The sequence below is a fragment of the Cheilinus undulatus genome, linkage group 13 (assembly GCF_018320785.1).
Source record: "Cheilinus undulatus linkage group 13, ASM1832078v1, whole genome shotgun sequence".
NCBI lineage: Eukaryota > Metazoa > Chordata > Actinopteri > Labriformes > Labridae > Cheilinus > Cheilinus undulatus.
This window is the reverse complement of record NC_054877.1, coordinates 27,523,985-27,536,550: the sequence shown is the minus strand read 5'-3', so window position 1 is coordinate 27,536,550 and position 12,566 is coordinate 27,523,985.

Sequence of the window (12,566 nt, the reverse complement as noted above, 5' to 3'; positions counted from 1 at the left end):
TAAATATAATATGTTATAATAATGATGCACAAGACACGGCTCTTCTATCAATAGATGCCAAAAAGGCATTTGATAGAGTAGAGTGGCTGCACCTTTTCCAGATTCTAGAAAAATTTGGCTGCGGAACAAATTTTTTAAAATGGGTCAAGATACTGTATAAAAATCTGACTGCCGAAATTATGACAAATAGAAATATTTCAAAACCATTTAAGATTAAAAAGAGGTTGTAGACAGGGTTGCTCTCTTTTCCCCTTGCTGTTCACATTAGCAATAGAACCATTTGCAATTGCAATACGTTCTCACCCTCAGTTTAGTGGGATTTTGGTTGGACCAACAAATCATAAAATTTCTCTCTTTGCAGATGACCTATTTTTTTTTATGTCAAATTTAAGCACGTCAATACCAATCATTCTTGGAATAATCAAGTCATTTAGTAGTATTTCTGGTTATAAAATACATAAAAAAACAAATTTTCAATCTTGTTATTAAATGCAAAAGAGAGAGCTTTGCTCAAAGACTGAAGCCATCCTGACTGGCACTCCACACCAGGTCCCTTCATCCTCCATCACCAGCATCACCTTCTCCGACCAGAACATACCCCTCTCCAAAACAGTCACCAACCTTGGTGATAAAATGGATATCCACCTCTCTTTCGACATGCACATCAACCACCTCTGCAAGACATCCTTCTTCCAGCTCCGGAACATCGCCAAACTCCGACCCACTCTCACTCTCTCTGATGCAGAAAAGCTCATCCACGCTTTTGTCTCCTCCAGGCTGGTTTATTGCAATGCACTCCTCATCAGGATCCCTAAAGCCTAAATAGGCTTCAATACATCCAGAACAGTGCAGCCAGGATCCTGATGAGGGTGCGAAAATACAATCATATCAACCCTATCCTCAAATCACTCTACTGGCTCCCTGTCCCACTCCAGATTGAATACATTTCCCTCCTCACCCACAAGTGCATCCATGGACATGCCCTCCCCACCTTGAAGAAGTCCTCACCCCACAGACCTCCTCACGGACAATCCTTTCCACAGGCACCTACCTCCTCAAATCCCCAAAGACAAAGCTCCGCACCATGGAGGACCGGGTATTCTCTCCAGCCGCTTCCAGTCTGTGGAACGCCCTCCCAGATGACCTTAGGGCACCACATACTGTTGATGCTTTTAAGTGAGGACTAAAAACCTACCTCTTGAGAAAAGCTTTTGGCAGAACTCACTCACCTTGCTGTTGTTTTGTCATTGTCTCTTTGTTATGTGTTTTTACCTGTTTTTGTCTTGTTTTTAACCCTGTAGCACTTTGAGATTTTCTTTAAATGTAAAATTTGTTACAAATAAAATTTATTATTATTATTATTATTATTAGCCAATCGAACTCAAGATGTATTACAATTTAATTTAGTTCCAGTTTGAGTACCAGGGGATCAAAATTTTGCTGGATTTAAAAACAATGAGAGGAAATAAATTATAATCTCATAAATACAGACCTAAATAACTCAATTGAAGGATGGATGCCGCTACCAATATCTATTATTGGGGAATCAATATATTAAAAAAGAATGTGTTGCCAAAATGACTCTGTTTCAAAATATTTCCCTGCTGCCTCCTCCTGACTTTTTTCCTCAAATTAAAAGGATGTTCATACAGTTTATATGGAATAATAGGGGGTCAAGACTCCGCCTGTCTTTGTTATACATTCCATATGATGGTGGAGGCCTGAAATGCCCGAATTTCCAATTGTGATATTGGGCTGCACAGTTGAAGTCTATGATGTTTTATTACACAAATCATTCTCTACATTGGGTAGATATGGAAAGCCAAGGGTTATATTTAGAACTCCCTTCATACATGTACTCAAATACAATTACTAAATTGTTTAAACAGACAAAAAATCCAATACTTAAAAATATGATTAGAGTTTGGAGGGGCGTGAAAAAATATTTAAAAGAGCCCAATTGTTTATCGCAGGGGTTTTCAAAGTGTTGGAGAGTGAGCCTCCCCTAAGACAAAATTGGAACCCCATCCCCATAAAGATTCCGATTTAAGAAAAAAAAAAAGGTAACTATATTTTCAAACATTCATTTCTAATTTTTAACATTTTTATATCTTTGATATTTTGGTCCACAAATGTTCTGAAACATCAATCTTTCCCAGGCAATCAGTTATTTTTTTTCAGTTATGAATTTTTTGCCAATATTACCTGATTATTATGCTTTACGCTCTTGTTTAGTGGGAACTTTAAGTTTTCATCTCTACGTGTGATGCAGGATTGCATAACAGCAGACCATCCTCCACCTTCAGCCTTTTCTGGCACTTGCTTTTGATCAGTGACTGAAATTTAAGTCCTGTTAAAATTCCCCTCATTTGGTCACTAGACTTTGTGCTCAGTGTGCCTTAATTTTGGATGGATCAACAGTTATACTCAGTCTTGCCATGACCCCAAAGGTTTACTCAGCCATATGCTGTCATTAGCTTATCCATCTTTGCAAATTAAACACTGTGATTTGTGTGTTATCAGGATCAACACAGGAAAATCCTATTTTGAATAGCTGATTCTGTTTCATAGTCATTAAAGTAATTATAAGTCTATTCATTTTTCTCCATGCAGAGCAGAAGTTAGCAAAGCAAGTCACCTTTTGTCTGGTTTATGGTTCCACACCTCCCTGAAGTTCTGTGGCGCCCCCTAGGGGAGGCCTGCCTCACACTTTGAAAACCACTGGTTTATCTCAATTTTAGTCCAATATGGGGCAACCAATTGTTTGGCTCTCCATAAAATACTGCATCAGCTCTCCCAGGTACAAAGGATTGAGAATGATTCAAGATTTTTATCTACCCTAATCTGACACACTAATGTGCTTTCAGGAATTGCAAGATAAATTTTATAAACAGTGGTGGCCAAAATTATTAGAACACTTGGCATATTTAAGAGTTTTCAGTTGTATTTGTTGAATTGGCCATAAAAATCCCCATAAAAAAATGAAATCTCTACCACCATTATGCTCTATACCTGCAGCAGAAGGTTTTTGATGGAACATTTTTTTTTTTGCTGGCCCCCTCAAAGTCTGGACCTCAACCCCATTAAGCAAATTTTGGGCGAGTTGTAAAATAAACTGGACACATCTATTGTACATTTAAAGGAAAGCCTTTGGCTTGAGTTGCAAAAGACATGGGATAACATTATTGTTGAAGTTCTCAGAAGATTTAGAGAGACGTGCTGCTGTAATTGCTGCAAAAAGTGGACATACCAAATATGAAAATTAAAAGTGGATAAAAACAATAGGACTCACTTCATCTGATATTTGTTGTGCTCAGAGCAACCTAATGGTTGTTCATGTGCATGTTTCATGAACATTATGAAATGAAATCATGTTTTGGAGGCAAAAAAAGGTAAATATTTTCAGATCTGTCAGGTGTTCTAATAATTTTGGCCACCACTGTAGATAAAAAATATTTCTTTAAATGAGCAATTAATATACGCCTCAGATTAATCCAGTTCAAATGGTTAATGCGAATTTATGTAACGACAGTAGGTCTCAATAGGTATAATGGCAATATTTCTGATGTATGTCCAAAAAGTACTGAATGTAGAGGAACACCAATCAATCAATCAATCAGTCAATCAACAGGTTTATTTCACACACAAGCAACAATTAAACAGACTACAACATTTACAGCAATTACATAGTTGTGTGAAAAGGGCTCGCTCCAAGGAAGCTATTTAAAGCTTGTAACAGGGGGCCTGATTTTCCATGGATAACAACCTATGTGTAAGATTTAACAGCGTATAACAGACAGTAGGTAGACATACCAAACAAAACAAACAAAAAAAAAAAAACACACACACACAGTCCCAGGGATCTGGTTGGATTAGGTTTGTTTGTTCATACAGATATACAATAACGAATATGTATATGTCTAGAGAGATGGCTAGGTGAAATAATATGACAGGTGATTTTCGAAGACGAGATGGTTCAGATGGGCAGTAGATTAGACATACAATTGTAGAAGTTGCTTTTTTAGATTTTTCTTGAAGGCGGCTATGGTATGTGACATTTTAAGTTTCTCTGTAAGCTCATTCCAGATCTGAGGTCCTCTGCAGACAATGCTGAAGCTAGTGCATTGTAGCCTACGTTTTTTCCCAATGATTTTGTTTTTGTTCCTGGTGGTGTAACTGTGCTTTGGTAGAGAGATTGGAATGAAGTTACTAAGTTTGTCATTTTGTTTATGGACAACTTGGTACATTGTATGTGGTAATTTAGAGAAATTGTTCTGGGAGGAATAAGAGGTGTAATTGAAAAAATAATTTCTAACAAATTTGTATTAGACTGAAGACTGTTCTTATTTGACTTAGACCCAGAGAAAGGTGTTTATAGATATAGGCCTGCTGAATGCGAAGAGGTGTATTTCGTTATGTTGGAAGAAGGACCATGGTCCTGCTGTGGGTCAGTGGAGGCAGTGCTGTCTACCCCCCCACTGGAGAGGATAACCTATGTGTTGAAGGGCAGACAATTTCTTTAAGTGTCTGGGAGCCTTTTATGTTGTATGTCAAGGATCTTGGGGTGTGAGAAATTGTGCAATGGGTTGCTTTGCTTCTGTCTTTTTTTTTGTTTGTTTTGTTTTTTTTAAATGGGCCCTGTGTTGTGTTTATGGATGTATGTTTAGTTTGTTATGTTCTTTATAAAATTAAATTTAAAAAAAATTGGAAAAAAATAAAGCCACAGAACTCCAGTAAATCCCCCACTGTGAATCTTGAAACATGGGACGTGATGCTAAGCTGTCTGTTGTGCCAATAGCTGGTATGCAGCGGATAGAACTGTGAAATAGCAATTTAAAGTGGCACTATGTAGTTTTGGGGAAGACATTTTTAATCAAACCAGAAAAATATTAATTGGTTGATTTTCACATGTCAGCAAATTTCTTCATTTTCATGATGAATAAACCAAATAAAAACAGAAGAAAAGCGCCATTTTATACTTGTTGCATATGTAGCAGACCCCGCTACCTCTCTAGTGTCAGTGTTTTGCTGACCTCATTTTCCTCTGAGAGTAGTTGGTTTCATCAGTTATAAGAAAATTTTTCTGACGTTGTATTATTACCTTATTAGTATTACAAATATAAAATTCCTAAGTTTTAATTTCTTTGGAAAACAACCTGGTGAAGCTTTCACATTGCACTGATCTGTACAAAGTCAAATATAATTTTCAGTGGGCTAACAAATGTTGTATAGCTAGCTAACAATGTAGCTAATAAAATACAGTTTTCTTTAGAAAGTAGTGTTGTGTATTGCTTTCCACAGTCGACAGGCAATGGATTTTAGTTCTAAGTATGTTGTGAGTAAAATGTATGCACTTGACAGCCAGAAAATGTACCCTAGACAGGGCAAGGAGGAATTTAGATGGGGCAAGTAGATTTAGGAAGCACTTGCCCTGAAGGGCAGTAGGAAAACGTTAACGTCAGACCCTGTGAGAGGAAAAAAGTTAGCTTGTCGGGACTTAATGACCAGCAGACATCACCTTTTTTTCCCCTGCTTCCTATCTGTCTGTAAGAGAAGCTAACGCTAACGTGAACACTTTAAGGAGATTATAAAAGAAGATGATGCTACGCAGCCTATTTACCGACAGGTGAATTAAACTGACCGGGAGTTGATGCAGTGAGGGAGGGCAGAGCAGAGACACTCAGGAGTGTTACTTCAGTACAAACAGCCTGCAACTTTGTGATGAGTATATGTGTTGTTTGAGCGTTAGTGCTGTAAAATATCAGAAAATATCCCGTTCTGCTAGCTTTGTGTACTCTACCTGTGATTCCTAGAGCTGTGTTGCTTCTCGTCCCCTGTAGCACATCTCTCTACCAGCCAACTGCACACTAACATGTCTGCCTCCTGACCAGCGTCTTGGGGGAGGGGGCTGGCAACTCACAGACCAGAGTGATCTTGGTCGAACAGAGGCTTTTCGACCAAACAATCAACCAATTGAATTGAAGCTGTCAGCCCCAGAAAATTTAACCTCAGATTTTTTCACACCAAACTTGATTTACAACTTTAATCTTTTTATTAATTTTTTTTTTTTTTTTTCAAATGAAAAAGAAAACACTCTAATGGTTTTCCTTCACTTTAATCAATAACAACAACAACAGTAATAATAATGTTTTTATAATGTTTATTGTAGCAAAATTAAACTGAATGTTCCTTTATAGCTCAAAGTGTTATATGTAAACTTATCTTTAGAAGTGCACTATGAACGGTTATTTACACAAACATTCAGACTCTGATAGTTTTTATCTGCTTAAGAAATAGACAACAAGGTAATGCTAAAGTCTTTCCATGATATACAGTTGAAACCAGAAGTTTACAGACACTATATAAAAAGGCACATAAACATTTTTTTCTCACCGTCTAACATTAAATCAGATTAAACTTTTCCTGGTTTTGGTCAATTAGGATTACCAAAATTATTTCTATTTGCTAAATGCCAGAATAATGAGAGAGATCATTTTTTTAGACATTTTTTTTATTATTTTCTTGAGAGTCAGAAGTTTATATACACTAAGATTACTATGCCTTTAAACGATTTGGGAAAGCCCAGATGATGATGTCATGTCTTTGGAAGCCTCTGATAGGTTTATTGACAACATTTGAGTTAATCAGAGGCACACCTGTGGATGTATTTTAAGGCACACCTGAAACACACTGCTTCTTTGTGTAACATCATGGGAAAATCAAAAGAAATCAGCCAAGATATCAGGAAGAGAATTGTGGACTTACACAAGTCTGGTTTATCCTTGGGTGCTATGTCCAGATGCCTGAAGGTGCCACGTTCATCTGTTCAAACAATTATACACAAGCATAAACACCCTGGGAATGTCCAGCCATCATACCGCTCAGGAAGGAGACTGGTTCTGTATCCCAGAGATGAACGTGCTTTGGTCCGAAAAGTGCATCTCAACCCAAGAACAAAAGCAAAAGACCTTGTGAAGATGCTGGCTGAAGCTGGTAAGAGTGTGTCATTATCAACAGTCAAACGAGTCCTGTACCCACATGGGCTGAAAGGCCACTCTCCCAGGAAGGAGCCATTACTCCAAAAGAAACATAAAAAAGCCAGATTACAGTTTGCAAATGCACACAGGGACAAAGACCTTAATTTTTGGAGACATGTTCTGTGGTCTGACAAAACTAAAATTGAACTTTTTGGCCATAATGACCATCGTAACATTTGGAGAAAAAAGGGGGAAGCTTGCAAGCCTGAGAACACCATCCCAACTGTGAAACATGAGGGTGGCAGCATCATGTTGTGGGGTTGTTTTGCTGCAGGAGGGACTGGTGAACTTCACAAAATAGATGGCCTCATGAGGAAAGAACATTATGTGGAAATACTGAAGCAACATCTCAAGACATCAGCCAGGAAGTTAAAGCTTGGGCGCAAATGGGTTTTCCAAATGGACAGTGACCCTAAGCATACTGCCAAACTGGTTACAAAGTGGCTTAAGGATAACAAAGTCAATGTTTTGGAGTGGCCATCACAAAGCCCTGATCTCAATCCCATTGAAAATTTATGGGCAGAGCTGAAAAGGCATGTGCGAGCAAGGCAGCCTACAAACTTGGCTCAGTTACACCAGTTCTGCCAGGAGGAATGGGCCAAAATTCCTGCAAAGTATTGTGAGAAGCTTGTGGAAGCATATCCAAAACGTTTGACCCAAGTCATACAGTTTAAAGGCAATGCTACCAAATACTAATGAAATGTAGGTAAACTTCTGACTCTCAAGAAAATAATAAAAAAAATGTCTAAAAATGATCTCTCTCATTATTCTGGCATTTAACAAATAGAAATAATTTTGGTAATCCTAATTGACCAAAAGCAGGAAAAGTTTAATCTGATTTAATGTTGGACGGTGAGAAAAAAAAGTTTATGTGCCTTTTTATATAGTGTATGTAAACTTCTGGTTTCAACTGTATGTAAGTAAACAAGAGCATCAGAGGAATATTGATTATTTATGTATTTGGTTTCTTGTCATCTCTGCTACAGAACCAGTGTCAGAAAAGAAAAAAAATATGTTGGCAAGCAGACCAAAACTTTTTTAATTTCTACTGAAAGTATTCAGAATAAATATGATTATTAAAACTGAACAGGATGTTTTTCTTTATTTGAGACACTTTGGTCTCACATTAGCAATATGTAAGAACAAAGGATAATTTTGTTTACAGTGGTGCCAGAACCAACATAAAGTTTCTTACATAAGATTTCCAAAAAACAAGATCTATCTATCTAGTTGATCTGTTGCCCAGCCCTAATAAATGGATTAGATAAAGTCCAATAAATCACCTTTTAGATACTATTATTAACATAGGGGCTAAGGCTGTCGAAGAGGTTTTTCTCTGTGTGAAATACTGGTTAAGAAAAATGTACTTTAAAAACTGAATGCCACAAAGTGGGTAATCTTTATTATACTAAAATATTTGTTTATAAAAGAAAACAAATTTTAGGTGATAAACCTGTATGCCACAATTTTTATGACCCTGTCAGTAAAAAAAAACAAACAAACAAAAAAAAAGTCAAGCACAACCTTTAGGGATAATATGGTTTCTCTCTTAGCTTATCTGCACTATCACTGACCCCAACACTGAAGGTTTCTGAGCATGCTTAACAATCCTGATACTGACAGAGCACTAAGAAGGTACAGACTGGAGGCCCAGAGTTCCCACACTCTTTCTTATACATAATTTTTTATAATTTTTCCAGGACTGTTTTTTGTTACAGTTCAGCCGATCTAACTAGAAGGGTTAGAATCTAAACATCACTATGTTCCTTTCTGTGAAAAAAGATATGCACTCTGACAATAATGAGCCCTCTGTTTATCAGTAATGACAAAATGGATCATAGAACAGTGAAAAAAAACCTTCAGATTTATAGCACAAAAGACAATTCTGAAATTTTTATGATTTTTCTTTTCATCGATTTAACCAGGAGAAACTTTATTTCTCTATAAGAAATGAAAACTAGGATGGCAAACCCATAAAATGGGACAATGAAAGTATTTCTCCTGCCTTAACCTAAATAAATAATGACAAATCTTGATTTCTTAATAAGTAGAACATTTTGGATATTATTATTATGGTGGTCAGTATATAAAAAACATAAATGAAAACAACTTTATAGAGCAATTAGACCTTTTTGATCGTCAACTAGACATTTTTGTGGCGTTAAGGCAGCTTTTCAGGTGGATATTCCCAAATCTACTTAAAAGCTTTTATTGAGGTAATTTGCCATGAAATATCTAAATTCAAGCAATATATCTGTCTTGGGTTTAAACCATACAAGTGATTTGCTAGGTCGGATGGTTTCATTTACAGGGTTGTACAGTGCAACATATATGCTGCAAATGCTACAAGAAAACTGGTCTGTGCTAAGAGGTTGTTACTCCTCATCGCACAGCTAGTATGACAAAGTGAGAGAGGTGTGTACATGCCAGGCGCACAGATGCGACTTTAAGTTTTATTTGTTGACAAAAAACTTCACTCTAATTTGTTTTGAGATTTAAAATTCATGCCTAGTCCATTTACTTTATATGTCTGTCACCTTTTCAATTCAAGCGGAATGTTATTTCCTCTTGTCATGCGTAATCCTCAGCATCTGGAGTGTGAGCGGCCACTCTCCACAGGTTCAGTGCATACACAGTTCAGCTGGTCATTATGTTTTAGAGGAGCACTGCTTTTATCCTGCATTTTTTATTAAGGCGCGTAGGCTAGACTGTTAAAAATGTGTATCTGCTAGCTTACGTCTCCTTCTCCTTCTCCTCGTCCTCTTCAATTATGCAAAGATGGTCATAGTGAGTTGGCTGTAAGCAAGAAGATAGATTGCTCAGTCTGCACTGACTTCTGATAAAAGGTTAGGGTAGAAAACTATGCATTTTCCCTCCACTAATATCATAGCTGTTGTTGTGTGGTTAACAAGCTAATAGGTATCTGAATTTAGCATACTTGGTGGTTGTTGTTAGGGTAAAGACATGTTTTGCTGATAGATTTTTGTTGTTTTAAATACCATTTAACTCCAGTAGTACTGATGTTATCATTACACTGTGTTAGAAAAGTGGAATTTGTTCATTTATACTAGCTCTGAAAACATCAGAACCCAGTTGATAGTACAATAGAGGTCAAAATCCAACAGTGTTAAATAAATGTATAATAATGTTACAAATAGTGTCCTATTACTCTGAGTATCAGTAAATATATAAGGGTATCCAAACTAAGGGCTGTTGACCAACTGTGGCCCTTGTCCTTTTAAGGATAAACAAAGAAACAAACTTCAGTCTCTAGACCACATTAAAGTTAAAATGATAAGGATGAAGACTAGGTGCACCGATCGATCGGCCAAAATCGGAATCGCGCGTATTTCCTTAATTTTGGGGATTGGTGATCGGCTGATACTTTGAAAAGATCGGTGTCATATGTACCTCTACCAACTAAAATGTGAAGAATTAAAGACTAAAGGAACTGATATAATTTAGTAGTTTGCACAGTAATGCTCTAAACTTTTAATTTATATTTGAGAGACCTACTTCATGTGCAGTTGAAAAAACAAGTGTGTATTGTTTCACAGGTATTAAGTGTTTTTCAATAAAATAAGATTGGAACATTGAAGGTGTATGCTGTCAGTTATAAAAAGAAAAAAAATCTGAATTGGAAGGTCAGGCTTTTTAAAGATCGGTGATCTGCCAGAAAATTGCAATTGGTGCACCCCTAATAAAGACAGAAAAAAACTTTAACCATCTTGGTCCAGCCTAAAGTAAAATTTGAATTTGAATTTATTTATTTGATCAGGGACAATGCACAAAAAAAACATTAATCAAATACAATGATAATATGTTATGTGCCAAGTTTTAGTAAAAATGCTAGTTTCCACCTGCAGTCCCTGGACAGGTTGATGTCACATTTACACAAATAAAAAAGCATTTATACTGATTGAACAGTTCAGTTTCATAAAACGATCAGTCTTACTGTGTTGTTTTAAAAGGAGCCACACTGTCTCTCACGCACACCTACACATTACCACATGCACACAGCCATGCACACACCCTCACACACACACCTACACACACCCTCACACACACATGCACACAGCTCATCAGTGTGTACAGGTTTGTACTGAAAGTAACCACTTCTTGGTCAGGCGTGTAAACATGTTATAATTTGTGCATGTAATAACATTTAGACGAGTGTTCCAAAGGCTCACTGCACTGATTGTCCAAATGAGGTTTTACACCTTGGAACACAGAAATGGAAAGAAAAAGAAATGGATGAATACAAACAAAAGGATTACAGCAGCAAATACCAGTATGAATGAAGCTCATGTGCTCCTTTGTCTGATCTCAAGGTCTGATTTCCAAATCATACTGCACTCATGGATTAAAGTTCTCCGTCGCCACGATGGATTTCCATCATTTGGAAAATGAGAGGGGGAAAAAACTACGAGATAGTTATTGACATCTCTGGGAAGTTAATGTACTGTTGAAGAAGACAGGGTTGGGGTTATAGTACACCATGGTTCTCAAACTCGCGGGCCAATTGCGGCCCACAGGAAGATATTTTGTGGCCCTCCACTTGACATCAAAGTGTAGTGTTAGTGCGAACTGCGCCTCAGTCACAAAAATCAACCCGTTTCTGCTGCCAGTTTACAACACTGCAGCTTTAAAGCAACAGAAGGCTCAGTTCATATCATATCCATAATATGAATAAGCATTAAGAGATAAGAACAAGAATTCAAAATAGTTGCCTTAATCCCCAAATGCATCTAATTAACACCCTGCAGATGACAAAACACGCTAGTTTGATGTCTTCGTGATAAAACAATCTTCTTCTTGTTATGGTTGAGGGTGAAGGCATCAATGAGTTTTGCTTGGTCCAGGGTTCTGGTTCTGTCTGAGTTTAATGCCAGCGGTACTTAGGCTACCAGGGTGCTGGTCTAACAGTCTCCGCTGTTTTTCCTCAGCTCATTATTGAAATGACGCAGACATCACAGCTCACTGATGTGTCATGTGTCATGAAGGCTCAGAGATAGGAGATTAAATAAGTCTATAAATGCATCCAGAGGTTTTTTCCTTGTAAAACCAAACTTCTCCTGAGTGGGATTAAAACAGCTGCACTCAGGATGACAAATGATTTCCCTGCGTAATTGTCCTTCAGCCACAAACGCAGACATTGTATCTCGCTTTGGTGAGTGACTCAGTTCAATCTCCAGCCTGATTTAATCCCTGATTATTACAATCTGTAATGCCAAACTAATATGAACTAATTTTATTTACATGTTTTAATTTTATGTCAACAAGAAGTGAAATTATGGTCTTGATCACTTCAGTTTAAACGGGACATGGTTTATAAATCCTGTGGCGTGTTTAACTCCAGGTCTCATCAAACAGTGAAAGTTCCTCTCATAACGACAAAAACAAAACTTTGTAACTGAAAATATAATCCTAATGTGGACACACGCATGAGGCATGAGGCATAAGAGGTTAGCATGTTTGATCTTGATACAGAGCTACATTACGCACAGAGATGCTCCAGTTCATGAGACG